Raw genomic sequence first — 17,839 nt, forward strand, 5'->3', positions numbered from 1 at the left:
TCTCGAACAAAAACCCGGAGTAACAGGAAATCGCAACAGGAATCAAAAAGCACTGCTCAGATAATTTCAAATTACAGTACTGAGCTGTCTACCTGCTGGAAAGTGGTAGGTGATCACGACTATTTTCTTTAGATTCTCTATCTTCCTTCCACCTTCAGAAGCAACAAGGTAACAGTTACAGCTCACAGCTTCCACTCGCTCATCCACCTTCGAGAGAGGTTGTTGCGATTGTTGGACAGGGACCACTTATACTGTATGGTTGCAGTTTAACGTCGTCCCAGAGACACTTCTGTTTACAACAACAAAATAATACAAGAACCGCTACATCAGTTGGTTGCATCGGCCAGCAGTGTGAGATAAATAGCTTTTCTCATACGAGAATGAGTAGCGCCGTTAATTTAGAGCAATACAGAAACGTCTTTTGCCATGTCAAAAGCCGAGGGTGATGAATCACACTACATCTACCTTACTCATGGGTTCTTCCAGTAAACAACTTGCAAAATTGTGGACCAGAAGCCAACCTCTCCCTCCTGCCCCCCTTCCTCAATGTTGTTGTTGTGGTCTTCAGTCCGAAGACTGGTTTGATGCAACTGCCCAAGCTAGTCTATTCTGTGCAACCCCTTCAGCGCTGCACAGCTAATGCAATGTGCATCAGCTTGAACCTGCTACCTCTATTCAAGAAATTGTCTCCCTCTACAATTTTAACACCACCCCCTCCCCAATACCCACTTATACACACTTCTCTCCATTACTAAACAGACAATTCCTTGATGCCTCAGGATATATCCTATGAAACGAAGTTGTGCCATAACTTTCTTGTTTTCCCCAGTTCGACTCAGTATCTTCTTATCAGTTATTCTATCTGCAGTGGCACCACTATTTTTCGGCGCTACTGAGTAAAATTGTGATGTTGCCATGAATGTTACAAAATATCTTGAGAGTGGGCCAGCTCAGAGCCGACCTAACACCATTTCGTCCGATGCAGCAGTGCCACTGGCAAATTCCCACATTGTGCTACGGGAAAGGGGCTGGCACCGCCATAACGACGACACAGCAGAAAGGCGTTGATAGGACAGTTACTACACATCCAATCAAGAGACTTCTTATTGTCTACATGGTTACAAGCTGCGATTTGCAAAGAAAGAACGCTCTTTTCCAACATAAATTAACATTATTTTCAGTCAAAGATGTCTCAGTCTAGTAGCTAGTATTTAAGAGGAGAGGTGTTGCCGCTCCACGAGGCGACATGAGGCTACAAGCAGCAACCATGACATTTGGCCTCCACTAACTGTGGGCCCCTGCTGCTGGGTTTAAGATCAGTGCTGTGAGCTTAGCATCTTCCAGCCTGTAGGCCAACTACCAGGTGCAACCAGCCTTTGGCCACAGAAGGCAGTCGTTTGAGACCACAGAATGTTCTAGTTTGTAGTACAGTAAAATGTATGAGCAATAGTATTGTTTTTATGAGCAGCCATCGATCATCATCTCACCACCCCAATAAGCACTGCTCTTCTCACCGCTCGTAGCCCGTATCTTGCAACTGCGGGCGATACTACCATCAGGCCGTAGGCCGCAGCACTGGTGCAGTAACGTCACGGACTCGCTCAGTGCTGAACAGCGAGGCCGCGGCCCGTGGGCTGCGTCTTTATGCAGAACTCTGCTGAGCCCGTGGCATACAGGTGGTTTCGAAACAGCACTGCTCGGCCCTTGGGGTGACGTCAACGACTCACTCGGCCAGAGACTGCTGCTGTCCAGCGCAGCCGCAGCTCGCGGGCCGGGCCTCTGTGCGCTACTCTACACCGTGCGGCCCGTCGGACCCTGTTGCCGCTGCCTCGTTTGAACCGGCAGCGCGAGGAAAGGCTCGCACGGCTGTCATGGCTGCGCTCCTGGACGGGCCGCGCCTCAGTGCCCACATCTGCTCTAAACTGCACACCCAGGGCTCGCACTCAGCCTGTTGTCACCGACCGATTGACATCATTCAAACCAACTCAGATACCACTCCAGCAGTGGCTGCTTTAATTCCCATGGGCAGACACGTCTCTGAAATGACTTACCCTCTTATACTCAGAACAATGATACCTCTGAAATTGTATGATAGTGTATCTTGTACAAATATCTCCCATGGCAATGAAAATGATTTGTCAAACTGTTCATTTAAAACATGTGAAATTGTGTATTTTTTTCCTTGTATGTACCAATCTTGTGGTTTTGTTGTACTTACGACTTGAATGACAATTTTTGTAACGGTCAGTGTCGTAGTCAAATGTACCGTAGACAAGACACCAAGAAAATTTTTCTTTCTTTATGTTTATGAAATAAGTGTTTACCACAGAGACCACAAATGTTAATAAGTACATGTAATAGTTTTTATGATAATAAAGAACAGAGTAGCCTTCACATTTTTTCTGCGACAAGCTAGGAGATGCCTTCCTGTTTCGTATCGTCCTTTGTTCTTCCGCTTTCGCTATGTAAGCATCTATCTTGTTAGCTCGTAAGAACCATGAATATATTTAAGTATATTTAAATTAATTCCTTTCAGATATATTAATTTAACAAACTAAACAATCTCTTTGTATTAATGTCTTTATCAGCATTGTGTACAGCTATTCGTGAAAGAAATGCAAATCTGCCGACGTGGAGCCCATCCGCCATTGGTGTGATCCAAATACTGATTAGCAATTTATCAGATCTTTTATGGTACACCAACGAACCTGCAGTCTTTCAGAAAAGAAGTCCGAACCTCAATTAACTATACAGCATAATGCGACTGACAGATCATTTTATGCACTTGCCTTATGAAAATTACATTGGAGCCATATTTGTAACTTTGCGTTTCACTCGCACACCCACCCAGGGGTAATAGAAATTAACAACAGGAATCAAGAAGCAACGCTTAGTTAATTCAATTGACGTTACTGAGCTGACTACCTGCTGGTTCAAATGGTTCAAATGGCTCTGAGCACTATGCGACTTAACTTCTGACGGTTAAAGGCGCTACAGTCTGGAACCGCACGACCGCTCCGGTCGCAGGGTCGAATCCTGCTTCGGCCGTGGATGTGTGTGATGTCCTTAGGTTAGTTAGGTTTAAGTAGTTCTAAGTTCTAGGGGACTTATGACCACAGCAGTTGAGTCCCATAGTGCTCAGAGCCATTTAACTTCTGAGGACATCAGTCACCTCTACCTGCTGGAAAGTGGTTGGTGATCACGACTATTTTCTTTGCATTCTCTATCTTCCTTCCACCTTCGCAAGCTGGCAAAGGTAACACATACAGGTCACAACTTCCATTCGCTCATCCACCTTCCCGAGACGTTGTTGCTATTGTTGGATGGGGACCACTTATACTCTGGTCACTCCACGTGTGGTTGCAGTTTAACGTCATACCAGAGACATTTCTGTTTACAGCACCAAAATATACAAGAAACGCCCCGTCAGTTCGTTGCATCGGCCAATAGTGTGAGATAGGTAGCTTTGCTTATACGGGAATGAGCAGCACAGTTAATTTAGAGCAATACAGATGTGAAGTTGACATGTCAGCAGCAGAGGGTGCTGAGTCACACCAAATCGACCTTACTCATTTGTTCACCCAGTAAAGAACTTCAAAACTTGTGAACCAGAAGCGTATATCTATCTCCCCTCCCTTCCCTAATGTTGTTGTTGTGGTCTTCAGTCTGGTTTCATGCAACTGCCCAAGCTAGTCTATTATCTGCAAGCCTCTTCAGCAGTGCACAGCTAATGCAATGTACATCATTTTGGACCTGCTAACTGTATTCACGACTTTGTCGCCTACTATAATTTTTACACCACTCCCCTCTCCCCAACACCCACATATACACACTTCTCTCCATTACCAAACTGACAATTCCTTGATGCCTCGGGATATAACCTATGAAACGAAGTCGTGCCAAAAATTTCTTATTTTCCCCAGTTGGTATCAGTATCTTCTTATCAGTTATTCTATCTGCAGTGCCACCACTATTTTTCAGCGCTACTGAGTAAAACTGCGATGTTGCCATGGCTGTTGCAAAAGATCTTAGCAGTGGGCCAGCTAAGACGCACCAAACTTCATTACGTCAGAGGCAGCAATGCCACTGACAGATTTCCACATTGTGCTCCAGGATAGGGGCAGGCACCATCATAACAACGACGCATCAGAAAGGTGTTGGTAGGCCAGTTACTACACATCCGATCAACGGACTTCTTACAATCTACTTGGTTGCAAGCTGTGATTTGAAAAGCAAGAACGCTCTGTCCCAATACTAATTACCATTATCTTCAGTCAAAGGTGTAACAGTCTGGTAGCTATTATTTAAGTGCGGTGGTGTATGCCGCTCCACGACGCGACATGAGGCTACAAGCAGCCACCATGGGATTTGTGCTCCACTAGCTGTGGGCCCCTGCTGCTGGTTTTAAGATCAGTGCTGTGAGCTTAGCATCTTCCAGCCTGTGGTCCGACTACCAGGTGCAGCAAAGCCTTCAGCCAAAGAAAGCAGACCATGGCCACCTGTTGCAACAGTTCCTTAACACTTGCTGTCTTCAGGACACACTATGGGGGAAGTTGCACCACATAATGTTCTAGTTTGTTCTTTAGTAAAATGTATGACTGACAGTGAAGTTTTTATGAGCAGCTATCGATCATCATCCCGACAACAATCCACCACCTCAACTCAGACCTCCACGTGCATAGGTCATCCGTCCTGGACCTCCACATTTTGATGTCAGAAGTGTGTGTCACCTCTAAATTTCAGTGACAGGGGAACCTTACGAGCCACAATCCCTAGAGACGAAGACTGTCGACTACCTCAGGGTTGCAGTTTCGTCGACACACAGCATCAGTATGCAGTGGGCTGGCCAGAGTGGCCGAGCGGTTGTAGTGCTTCAAACTGGAGCCGCGCGACCGCTACTGTCACAGTTTCGGATCCTGCCTCTGGCATGGACGTGTGTGATGTCCGTAGTTTAGTTACGTTTTGTAGTTCTATGTTCTAGGGGACCGATCACCTCATAAGTTATGTGCCATAGTGCTCAGAGCCTTTTGAATCCAAGTGTCCAGTGGGTGAGTGCAGTAACTGTTCTATTTTACCCACTGCGAGTATCACGTCGAGTGAGTGCACCTTTTAGCAGCTTTTCAGTTCTGTTTTCATGAGTGACATGTGTCAAGTAAACGCAGACTGTGTTCTGAGGCTGTGTAAATATGAACGTCTTTTTACCTATTATCAATGATTGTGGAGCATTGTCTGGTAGTGTATAAGGTGTTAACTGTGCGTAGCTTCTTAGGAGGGGAAGATGAGTTTCGTCGAGAAAGTCGGAGTCTTGTGGTAGTTTTCGCCATTTTGAATGGGCAATGTATTTAATTTTGAGCAATAAATGTGGCTCACTACGATTAAGCACGGAACGTAGTAGTCATGTGTAGATGCTCAAGCGGAGAAGTTAAGTTACAGTAAGTGTTAGAATGGAATTAGATTAAGTTTCCGTGTCGTCGAACTGTTTTGTTCTCCTCGTTTGTTGTTTGACTAATTAGGGAGGTATACCCTGGCGGAGAGGTTGCGAATATCAGCAGCCTGGACCAGATGTGCAGGGAAGTGCATGTGCTGATGATATTTGTGTCTTGCAGAGTGCAACTGCCGACAGTAATTTTGTTGTAGATACTTTGGAGGTTGCACAGAAAGCTATCAATAAGGCAGCTTGTATCGCAGATGTTGCGGGTACTGAAATGCTACAGACGCAATTAGTATTTCCGAAAGCCGCAGATTCGGCTATATCTGTGACGGCCCTGCCTCCTCAGAACGTGGGAGGAGAAGAAAGAGGAAATGTGGTTGTAAGGTTAATGATCGGGCCGACAAGTATTGTGCCAGTGGATCAGGAGATTGACGAAGGTGACAACACTTGCGGTGTAATGTGTGATGCAGGCGAAGGTTGCTGACAAGGGAACCTCCACATCGCACCCCCCTCAGGTTTAGTTATAAGTTGGCACAGTGGATAGGCTTTGAAAAACTGAATACAGATCAATCGAGAAAACAGGAAGGAGTTGTGTGGAACTATGAAAAAACTAAGCAAAATATACGAACTGAATAGCCCAAGCGCAAGATAGGCAACATCAAGGATAGTGTAATCTAAGCGCCGTGGTCCCGTGGTTAGCGTGTGCAGCTGCGAAACGAGAGGTCCTTGGTTCAAGTCTTCCCTCGAGTGAAAAGTTTACTTTCCTTATTTTCGCAAAATTATGATCTGTCCGATGGTTCATTAACGTCTCTGTTCACTGTAATAAGTTAAGTGTCTGTGTTTAGCGATCGCTTGTTTAGAATATCTTGCGCATGGACTACTCAGTTTGTATATTTTGCTTATTTTTTCATAGTTCCATACAACTTCTTCCTGTTTTCTCGACTGATCTGTGTTCAGTTTTTCAAGGACTATCCACTGTGCCAACTTATAACTAAATCTGAGGGGGGTGCGATGGGGAGGTTCCCTTGTGAGCAATCCCAGGGCTAGACTTTCTCATCAAGCATCATGCGGAAACTGTCTTTCGATGACACACGGTGGAAGTCAGGGGTATAATGTTCAAGCTCGGAGGAGCTGTCACCAGTGAAATACTGCGGCAAGGTTCGTTTATCATGATAGGACAAATGAGGGCAAAATCACTAATGCTTAATTTGCAAGATACAGTGTCGGAAAGCACTGGGAAGTTGCTTTAGGTGACCGAAGTTGCTGCTAACTTACACTATTGTGGACTATTAGATTATACTAGTCGGAGATCCGCCTTCTGTCGTTCTAGTGTTTGAATAAGTTGTTTATTTTGTGGCTAGAGTTCTTCCAACATCGCAGACGTATACGAGAACCATCACTCCGACGCACGGGACGCAGTACATTCGGTGATAGTGCTAATTGCTTCAGCTTATTACGACTATAAAGCTGAACAGCTGTTATCACGTAAGTTTCATTTCCACTGAGGCACACAACTGTCGATCATCATTGAAAGTTGTGTCTTCTAGTGTTAGGGACGTAGATGATATCAAACATCTCGCGCTATTTATGTTAGATCGCGTAGGCATAATAGGGGGCAGATTTGGGCAGTTGATCAATAATATTAGTCAGGAAATTCATTTTTATATCTTTATATCCATTGCACATTGGCATAAAAACATTTGTAATATACACTCCTGGAAATGGAAAAAAGAACACATTGACACCGGTGTGTCAGACCCACCATACTTACTCCGGACACTGCGAGAGGGCTGTACAAGCAATGATCACACGCACGGCACAGCGGACACACCAGGAACCGCGGTGTTGGCCGTCGAATGGCGCTAGCTGCGCAGCATTTGTGCACCGCCGCCGTCAGTGTCAGCCAGTTTGCCGTGGCATACGGAGCTCCATCGCAGTCTTTAACACTGGTAGCATGCCGCGACAGCGTGGACGTGAACCGTATGTGCAGTTGACGGACTTTGAGCGAGGGCGTATAGTGGGCATGCGGGAGGCCGGGTGGACGTACCGCCGAATTGCTCAACACGTGGGGCGTGAGGTCTCCACAGTACATCGATGTTGTCGCCAGTGGTCGGCGGAAGGTGCACGTGCCCGTCGACCTGGGACCGGACCGCAGCGACGCACGGATGCACGCCAAGACCGTAGGATCCTACGCAGTGCCGTAGGGGACCGCACCGCCACTTCCCAGCAAATTAGGGACACTGTTGCTCCTGGGGTATCGGCGAGGACCATTCGCAACCGTCTCCATGAAGCTGGGCTACGGTCCCGCACACCGTTAGGCCGTCTTCCACTCACGCCCCAACATCGAGCAGCCCGCCTCCAGTGGTGTCGCGACAGGCGTGAATGGAGGGACGAATGGAGACGTGTCGTCTTCAGCGATGAGAGTCGCTTCTGCCTTGGTGCCAATGATGGTCGTATGCGTGTTTGGCGCCGTGCAGGTGAGCGCCACAATCAGGACTGCATACGACCGAGGCACACAGGGCCAACATCCGGCATCATGGTGTGGGGAGCGATCTCCTACACTGGCCGTACACCACTGGTGATCGTCGAGGGGACACTGAATAGTGCACGGTACAGCCAATCTGTCATCGAACCCATCGTTCTACCATTCCTAGACCGGCAAGGGAACTTGCTGTTCCAACAGGACAATGCACGTCCGCATGTATCCCGTGCCACCCAACGTGCTCTAGAAGGTGTAAGTCAACTACCCTGGCCAGCAAGATCTCCGGATCTGTCCCCCATTGAGTATGTTTGGGACTGGATGAAGCGTCGTCTCACGCGGTCTGCACGTCCAGCATGAACGCTGGTCCAACTGAGGCGCCAGGTGGAAATGGCATGGCAAGCCGTTCCACAGGACTACATCCAGCATCTCTACGATCGTCTCCATTGGAGAATAGCAGCCTGCATTGCTGCGAAAGGTGGATATACACTGTACTAGTGCCGACATTGTGCATGCTCTGTTGCCTGTGTCTATGTGCCTGTGGTTCTGTCAGTGTGATCATGTGATGTATCTGACCCCAGGAATGTGTCAATAAAGTTTCCCCTTCCTGGGACAATGAATTCACGGTGTTCTTATTTCAATTTCCAGGAGTGTATAAAGGGGTCTTAATCTACAATAAATGTATAAGCAGGAAAAACATTAATATTTAGTAGTTACCAGTTCCCTTAATGATTCATTTATTTTTATGTTGTAATTTATATGTTAAAGAGCAAGAAGGACAAAATAATATCACCGTTGAGACATCCTAAGATCTCCTTCAGGTGGTAGTCAGACAGGGCCAAATCCTTACTTTCGCGATCAGTATTTTCCATTGTGCACATTCATTTTTACACCCGCCTGGTGCAGCATCTCAGAAACCATACAAATACCTTCCAGTAGTACTTCCTAACACTTAAATTTATATTCGATATCACGAAATCCCTCTTTCCCATTAACACTTTTCTTGCTATAGTCAGTCTCCATTTTATGTCCTGTTGTGCGTAAAAGACATCGAAAATAAACGAAATAAGTATATTTTTGTGTTGGTCCTATATTACGCCCCTTTTTGTAGTACACGTTATTTAAAATCCGTTGGTACTGCTAGGTTAATTTCGAATACGTTCCATTGCCTTTCGTTTAGTTCAATTGGGGGTTATCTTATAATTCCTTTCCAGGGAACTATCTATTCCATTCAACTGTTATTCCAAGTTCTTTGCTGTCTCTGACAGAACTGCAGTGTCACCGGTAAACTTCAAAATGTTTATTGCTTCTCCCTGATATTTAATTCTATTTACAAATTTATCCTTGCCTGCTTCACTGCTTGTTCAGTGTTGATGCTGAATAACATCGAGTGTAGGCTACCTGAATGGCTCACTCCCATCATCCCATTGCACAACTAGAAATCCAGGAAATGGAACAGCAGAATTTATGTGCTTGAACAAGATTTGTTTTTTGATGGGGTGGGGCTCTGAAATACATGTCCAATCTCATTAATTCTCTCTTCTTTTTATCGCAGGAAAGCAAAATTGATATTTCAGCACATATACGGTATAAATTCAAACTTTAATTTATGGTAACATGGATTCTCAAGGATTCACAATTTACCAGTTGTGGAGGAACATGTAGGAATGAGCGTCTCTCCTACTTCAGAACATTAAATGTTATTTTAGTAACTACCAGAAGAGCAGAGTAGATTGAGTTAATTATTTCTAGATTGAAAGGGAAGCCACTTCCATTCGAACACACTAGCGAGAACAAAGACAAAAGACGGTTGGAGACGCAGTAAAGGGAAATGTCGTTAGAGTGTATTGTGGGATTGGAGAAGTATGTGGAAGGAAAACTAATGTATCTTGTCATGACTTTACGCCTTTTATCTTCAGATATCATTTTTAAATGACGAATGGTCGACAGAGGAAAGTTGCTACCTCACAGCATCTCTGGACAAATAGCTTTACATCTACGTATAATTTGAGGCGTTTATGTAAAAGTCCGATTTCAGAAACTTCTCTGTCCTGATGGGCCTGACTCAAATGCTTTAACATTGTCATTGTCCATGTCAACAGAAGGTTCAGTGTAGGTGATTTCCCCAGTTCCAATTCCTTGGACGCCGCTCTGAAGAGCTACCAAAACCCTTATGTTTTAAGAGCGATAAAAGAAACGATTGCGTATAAGAATTAGAGTAATCGAACCGCATACATAACGTATAAAGTTCTTTCATCAGCGTATTATCAGTTCCTTCATTTAGGGCTATTTCTCCGTTCTCAGAGAGCTTCTTTCACAAAGACATTCCAAAATTGTCAGCTGCTTATTTCAGGGAGTATCGTTAGAGAGGCATGGTGATCTCTCAAGAGCAGGAGGAGTGTAAAGAAAACAGTCGTGATCACCTACCACTTACCAGCAGGTAGTCAGCACAGTATTGTCAATTGAAATTAACTGAGCAGTGCTTGTTGATTCCTGTTGTGATTTCCTGTTACTCCAGGTTTGTGTTCGAGAGAAACGCAAAGTTAGAGATGTGGGATCATTGTTATTTTCATAAGGCAAGTGCATAACGAGGTCGGTCTATCGAATTATGCTGCATAGTGAAAAGAGTTGGATTTCGTTTCATAAGGACTGTGGGTTCTTTGGTGAACCATAAAAGATCTGATAAATTACTAATCAGTATTTGGATCTCACTAATGGCAGACGGGCTCCACGTCAGCAGTTTTAAATTTGTTCAAACGGCTCTGAGCACTATAGAACTTAACATCTGAGGTCATCAGTCCCCTAGAACTGAGAACTAATCAAAGCTAACTAACCTAAGCACATCACACACATCCATGCCCGAGGCAGGATTCGACTTTCGACCGTAGCAATCGCGCGGTACTGGACTGAAGCGCCTAGAACCGCTCGGCCACAGAGGCTGGCCTCAGCAGTTTTGCATTCTTTTCACGAATAGTTGTACACAAAGCTGATAAAGAGATTAATACAAAGATATATGTTTAGTTTGTTAAATTAATACATCTGGAAGGTATTAATTTAAATATACCAAAATAGGAGGGGCGTTTGAAAAGTCTGTGCATAGTCCGAGAGATGCCACCACCGGCGCCTATCGAGGTCATGTTTAGTTAGTAGCATCTTTGGAAAGATCGCACACCAAGTTTCAGTCATATTGGTCTATTTCTTTGTGTTTGGCATTCGTGTGAGTCAAGGAAGTCGAGTGACTGTCAAAAAATGGAGGAAAAAGAATTTCGTGTTGTGATTAAACATTACTTTATGAAAGGATAAACGCCTCAGGAGACTAAAGAGAAGCTTGATGAACATTATGTTGTTTCTGCGCCTTCGCTTTGAACAGTTTATAAGTGATTTCACAATTTTAAGAGTGGCCACATGGGCACAAGTGATACCGAACGTTCTGGACGCCCTGTGGAGTTTACGACTTCAGAAATCATTGATAAAATCCATGATATGTTGATGCATGACAGAAGAGTTAAAGACAGTGAGATTGCTAGTACCGTGGGCGTCTCGAATGAACGGGTATAAAATATTCTGCATGTACATTTGTACACGATAAAGCTTACTGCAACATGCGTTCCGCGATTGCTAACGCTTGACCAAAAACGGAATCGTGTGTAGTGTTGCAACGATGGTTTACAGCTGTTCAGAAGGATCCGCAGGACTTTGAGCGTCGTTTCGTTACTGTGGATGAAACATGGATACGTTACTATACTCCTGAGACCAAACAACAATATGAACAATGGGTTACCAAGGGAGAATCTGCACCAAAAAGCGAAGACCATTCCTTCGGCCAGAAAAGTTACGATGACTGTCTCTCGGGAATCGCAAGGGATAATCCTCATCGACTATCTGGAAAAGGGGAAAACTTTTACATGTGAATATTATTCATTGTTTTAGGACCATCCTTTCCCATCATGACAATGCACCAGGACAAACCTAAGCAGTTCTGGTGGCAAAATTAATGGGAATGTGATTCCAGCTCGTTTCCCATACCCCACTATTTTCCAGACTTGGCTCCCTCAGACTACTATTAGTTCCGCAATTTGAAGAAGTGTCTGGCGAGACAAAGATTTTATTCAAACGAGGAGATGATTGCAGCAACCATTAACTGTATTGCAGAATTAGACAATTCCTATTATTCGGAAGGGATCAACAAATTAGAACAGCTTTGGACGAAGTGCATAAGTCTAAAAGGAGACTATGTTGAAAAAAAAAGGTTTACCCCAAACATGTAAGCAGTTTTTATTTTGGCACGGACTTTTCAAACGCCCCTCGTATATTCATGGTCCTTAAGAGCTAACAAGATCGATGCATACACAGCGAAAGTTGAAGAACATAGGACGATACAAAACAGAAAGTCGTCTCCTAGCCGATATCAGATACAATGTGAAAGTTTGTCTGCTCTTCATCGTCTTAGAAAGTATTACATGTACTTATTAACATGTTTGGACCTTCTGGGACACACATATTTCATAAACATAAAGAAAGAAAAATTTTCTTGTAGTCTTACATTTTCCTGCAATATATTTGACTATAATACTGGCTGTTACATGAGTAGTCATTCAAGTCGTGTACAACAAAGTTGAGTCAGTTCAGGGATGTGTCTGTCTGTGGGAATTGATGCAGCCACTGCTGGAGTGACGTCGTAGTTGGCTTGAATGATGTTAATCGGACGGTGACAACCGGCTTAGAATGAGCTCTGGTTGTGCACGTTGTAGCAGAGGTGGGCATAGAAGCGCGGCCCGTCCAGGAGTGTAGCCATCACAGCCATGCTAGCCTTGCCTAGCGCAGTCGGTTCAGCTGGGGCAGTCGCATGGAGGTCCGACGGGTCGCATGGTGCATAGTCATGCGGCCCACTGGGCTACAGCACTCTCTTGCCGAGCGAGTCCCTGACGTCACCGCAAGGGCCGAGCAGTGCTGTTGGGAAACAACTTGTATGCCACGGGCTAAGCAGAGTTGCGCATGGAGACGCAGCCCACGGGCCGCGGCCTCACTGCTCCGCACTGAACGAGGCTGTAACGTCACTGCATCAGTGACGTGCGCAAGCGCTGGCGTGCTGCGGCCTACGTGCTGTTGGTAGCGCTGACGGCAGCTGTGAGCTACGGGCTGTGAGCGGTGAATAGGACAGTGTTAGTTCAAATGTTCAAATGTGTGTGAAATCTTATGGGACTTAACTACTAACGTCATCAGACCAAACACCATTTCGTCCGATGCAGATTCACACATTGTGCTACAGGAAAGTGGGTGTCGCCGCTGTAACGACGACACAGCAGAAAAACGTAGTTAGGCCAGTTACTACACATCCAATCAACAGACTTCTTTTGGTCTACATGGTTACAAGCTCTGATTTGCGAAGCAAGAGCGCTCTGTCTCAACATGAATTACCATTACTTTCAGTCAAAGGTGGCTCAGTCAGGTAGCTACTACTTACGAGAAGACGTGTATGCCACTCCTCGAGGCGACGTGATGCTTCAAGCAACCACCACGAAATGTGGCCTCTACTACCTGTGGGCCCCTTTTGCTGGTTTTAAGATTAGTTGTATGGGCCTAGCATCTTCCAGCCAGTGGGCCAACTACCACGTGCAACCAGCTTTCCGCTATAGAGGACAGTTGTTTGAGACCATGGCCACCTGTTGCGTCAGTTCCTTAACACCCACTGTCTTCAGCACACACTATGGAGGACGTTGCACCACAGAATGTTCTAGTTTGTTCTTCAGTAAAAAGAATGACCAACAGTGGAGTTTTTATGAACAGCCACAGATTATCATCCTGACAAATATCCACTACCTCAACTCAGACTTCCACGTGTAGAGGTCATCCGTTCTGGACCTCTACATTTTGATGTCAGAAGTGTCTGTCACCTGTAAATTTCAGTGAAAGAGGAACCTTACCAGCCAACCTACGTGGAGACGATGACTCCCGATTTCCCCCTTGTTGCAGTTTCATCGGCACACAGTATCAGTGTGCAGTGGGTGACTGCACTGACTGTTTTATTTTTTTTCCCCTGAGTGTATCACCTCGCGTCAGTGAACCTTTTAGCAGCTTTTCAGTTCTGTTTTCATGTGTGACATGTGTCAAGTAAACTCAGACTGTGTCTTGAGGATGTATAAACATGAGCGTTATTTTTGACTATCATCAATGAGTGGGGCTCATTGTCTGGAAGTGTATAAGGTGTTAACCATGCATAGCTTCTTAGGAGGGGAAGGTGATTTTTGTCGTGAAGTCGGAGTTTTGTTGTAGTTTTCGTCGTTTTTAAAGGCCAATGTATTTCATTTTGAGCAATAAATGTGGCTCACTACGTTTAAGCACGTGATGTAGTAGTCATGAGTAGCCGCTCAAGTGGAGAAGTTATGTAACTGTCAGTGTTAGGATAGAATTAGATTAAGTGTCCTTGTAGTCATACTGTTTTGTTCTCCACGTTTGTTGTTTGTATGATTGGTGGCGGGATCCCCTGGCGGAGAAGTTGCGAATTTCTGCAGCCTGGACCATATGTGCAGGGAAGTGCATGTGCCGATGATTTTGGTGTCTTTCAGAGTGCAACTGCTGACAGTAATTTTGTTGTAGATACTTAGGGGGTGACAAAGAAAGCTATCAATAAAGGTGATTGTATTGAAGATGTTTTGGGTACTGAAATGCGGGTGTAGAAATGAATGTGCGCAGTGGAAAACACGGATCGCGAAAGTAAAGATTTTGCCCTGTCTGGCTACCCCGTGAAGCAGATCTCAGGATCTCTTAACGGTGATGTTATTTCCTCCATCCTGCTCTTTAACTTATTAATTACAACATAAAAATAAATGAATAATTAAGGGAACTAGTAACTACTAAATAATAAATGTTGTTTCTGCTTATACATTTATTGTAGATTAAAACACCTTAATATATTACAAATTTCTATATGTCGATGTGCAATGGACGTTAAGATATACAAACTCCAGCCATAAAACAAAAACTCACTAAACACTAGGACGGGAGAAGGCGGTCCTATGACTAGTATAATCTAATACTATCTTCTTCTTTCTGTATTATACAGACAAGAAATGCGAACTCCCACCCACAAAGACGGAATTCAGATAACTACTCAACATGAGTATATTTATTTATTTTATTTATTTATTTATTTAACCTGATCAGATTAGGGCCATCAGGCCCTCTCTTACATCGGACCAGTGTTTCACACATGCAGCATTTCACACATCAGAGTTACATCATGAACATAGTTTAAATGAGGAAATTAGCTTACTCTAGTGACAATATGAATAAAGAGTAGTGACTAAGACCTAATAAAGTAAATGCGGAAGTATTTTTACAACAGTTGCTATACATACAGATTATGATAAAAGCAATAATAATAACAGTAAAACAAAAAATCAAATAATAATGATGAATATGACTAAGACCTAATAAAGTAAATGCTGGCAGTATTTTTACATCAGGTGCTATACATACAGATTATGGTGAAAGCAATAATAATAACAGTAAAAAAAATCAAATAATAATGACAAACATGAGAAAGAGTGGCAATAATAATGAAGGTTTGTGCAGATGTACATTAATATATTGGTGTGTAAAGTAGATGTTTACTAGTATAGCGAGTTTTGGGTAAGGGAGGTTTAAGGAGGGGGAGAGAGGGAAGTAATGAGGTGAAGTGCACTCATGTACAGAGGAAGGCATTACTGTTGCTTAAGTAGATACGTCATTAACTGTTTTTTGAAGCCGGTCATGTTTTTAAGTTCTCTAACATAACGAGGGAGGTTATTCCAGAGTCGGGTTCCCGCTACTGTAAAGGACTTGGAGAAGGTGACTGAGCGATGCAGTGGAACGGAGAGGATTTTATTATGATGGGAACGTGTGTTTCTGTCATGTTGTTCCGACATGAGTGTTAGGGAAGAGGAGAGATATGAGGGACAGTGTACATTTATAAGGCAGTAGATGAGACAGAGTGTATGGAAATCTCTGCGTTTGTCTGCACGCAGCCAGGACAATTTTGCATATGCTGGTGAAATGTGATCAAAAAGTCGAACGTCACAGATATATCGGACGCAGGCATTCGTGACCAGTTCTAGACGTCGGGAATTTTCCTGAGAGAGGCCTTGTAGGATAATATCGCTGTAGTCAATGATTGGGAGTATAAGCGTTTGTACTAATTTCTTTTTCAGATCGAAAGGGAAGAGTTTTTTATATTTTTGTAGGACATGAAGGGATGCTGATGCTTTTTTGCACACTGCAGTTACGTGCTCTGTCCAATTTAGATTTTCATCAATTATTACTCCCAAACTCTTTGCTGATGGCGAGAAGTTAATATTTGTTCCATTTAGGATAAGAGGTGGTACGGATTCCCGATGTTTTGGGCTAATGAGCTTAGAGTGACCAACAAGTACCGCTTGGGTTTTAGATGGGTTTAGTTTTAGACCTATGTCCTGTGCCCAGTTTGACAGCGCATCGAGGTCAGTATTGAAATTTTCAATAGCTTTCTTGAGATTGCTTGGTTTCGCACTTAGATACAACTGAAGGTCATCAGCATACATATGGTATTTGCAATAGGTCAGGACCGATGACACATCATTGACATAAAGAGAGAAGAGTATAGGACCTAATACTGAGCCTTGGGGAACGCCTGACACTACCTGCCGCCATTGTGATTTTATATCCCCAGACAGGACGCGTTGCTGACGAGACATCATGTATGAGCGAAACCATTGCATTGCGCTTTGTGAGAAATTTAGACCGCTAAGTTTGGCTAGTAAGATGTCGAAGTCGACAGTATCAAATGCTTTGCTGAAATCTAAGAAGCAAATAATAGTCGCTTCTTGTCTGTCCATGGCAAGTTTCAGGTCATCTGTCACCTTTATCAGAGCGTATGTTGTGCTTCGATGTTTACGGAAACCTGATTGGTATTCGTCTAGTAGGTTGTTAGTAGTTAGGTAGTTGGTGAGCTGGTCATGAACTATATATTCTAAGGCCTTTGATAGTGCAGGAAGAAGGCAGATGGGGCGGTAGTCAGAGGCTGCTGTGGCGATGTCCTTTTTAGGCAGTGGCTTAATTTGTCCCAGTTTCCAGGCCTCAGGGAAAACACTTGTGATTAATGAATCGTTGAAAATGTCTGTTATAGAGGGCAGTAGTTGGTCAATAATAAGTTTTACCATCTGGATAGTGATACCATCATGTCCAGTAGATGCTGATCTAATCCGCATTATGGCTTTCTTGACAGTGCTGCAAGTGACGTGCTGTAGATAGAATTTTTCTTTGCTACAGTCGTTCATCCCAATGAAGTAATCAATGATTCTCTGTTTTTTTTGCGGATCAATTTTGGTTGCAGGTAATGTGAAGAATCGGTTTAGTTCTTCAGCTGGGACCATGGGATTTTCTGCAACTTTTATTTTGCCTAAACCGAGACTACGGAGATTTTTCCACAGGATAGCTGGTCTACATCTATTGTCAGCTAATGTACGGGCATGTCTGAGCTTAGCGTTTCTCACCGCTTGACTGACTTTGTTTCGTTTCTGCTTGTATACAGCGTGATTTTCAGGTGTAGGGTGTATCTTGTATGCTCGATGTGCAGCATCTCTGAGATTCATGAGCTGTTTTAGTTCATCAGTCAGCCAAGGTGCAGGTTGCCTTTTTACTTTTCTGGTCTTTATTGGAGCATATTTGTCATATAGCTGAGTAATTTTGTTTGTGAAATCGTGGAGTTTGTCGTTTATGTCCATGAGGGGAGTAGAGGTCATCCCCCAAACTATTTTTTGTGCCTCAGTTTCGAGTTCAGGCAAATTTATGCGTTTGAGGTCTCGGTATGTAGACAGTTTTTGTTTCTTTCTAGGACATTCTAGTGAATACGTCATGGAAATGATGTCATGGGCAGACATGCCAGGCGCAGATATTTGAGAGGTGCGGATTAT

This window comes from Schistocerca cancellata, chromosome 4, assembly GCF_023864275.1.
Source record: "Schistocerca cancellata isolate TAMUIC-IGC-003103 chromosome 4, iqSchCanc2.1, whole genome shotgun sequence".
Taxonomy (NCBI): domain Eukaryota; kingdom Metazoa; phylum Arthropoda; class Insecta; order Orthoptera; family Acrididae; genus Schistocerca; species Schistocerca cancellata.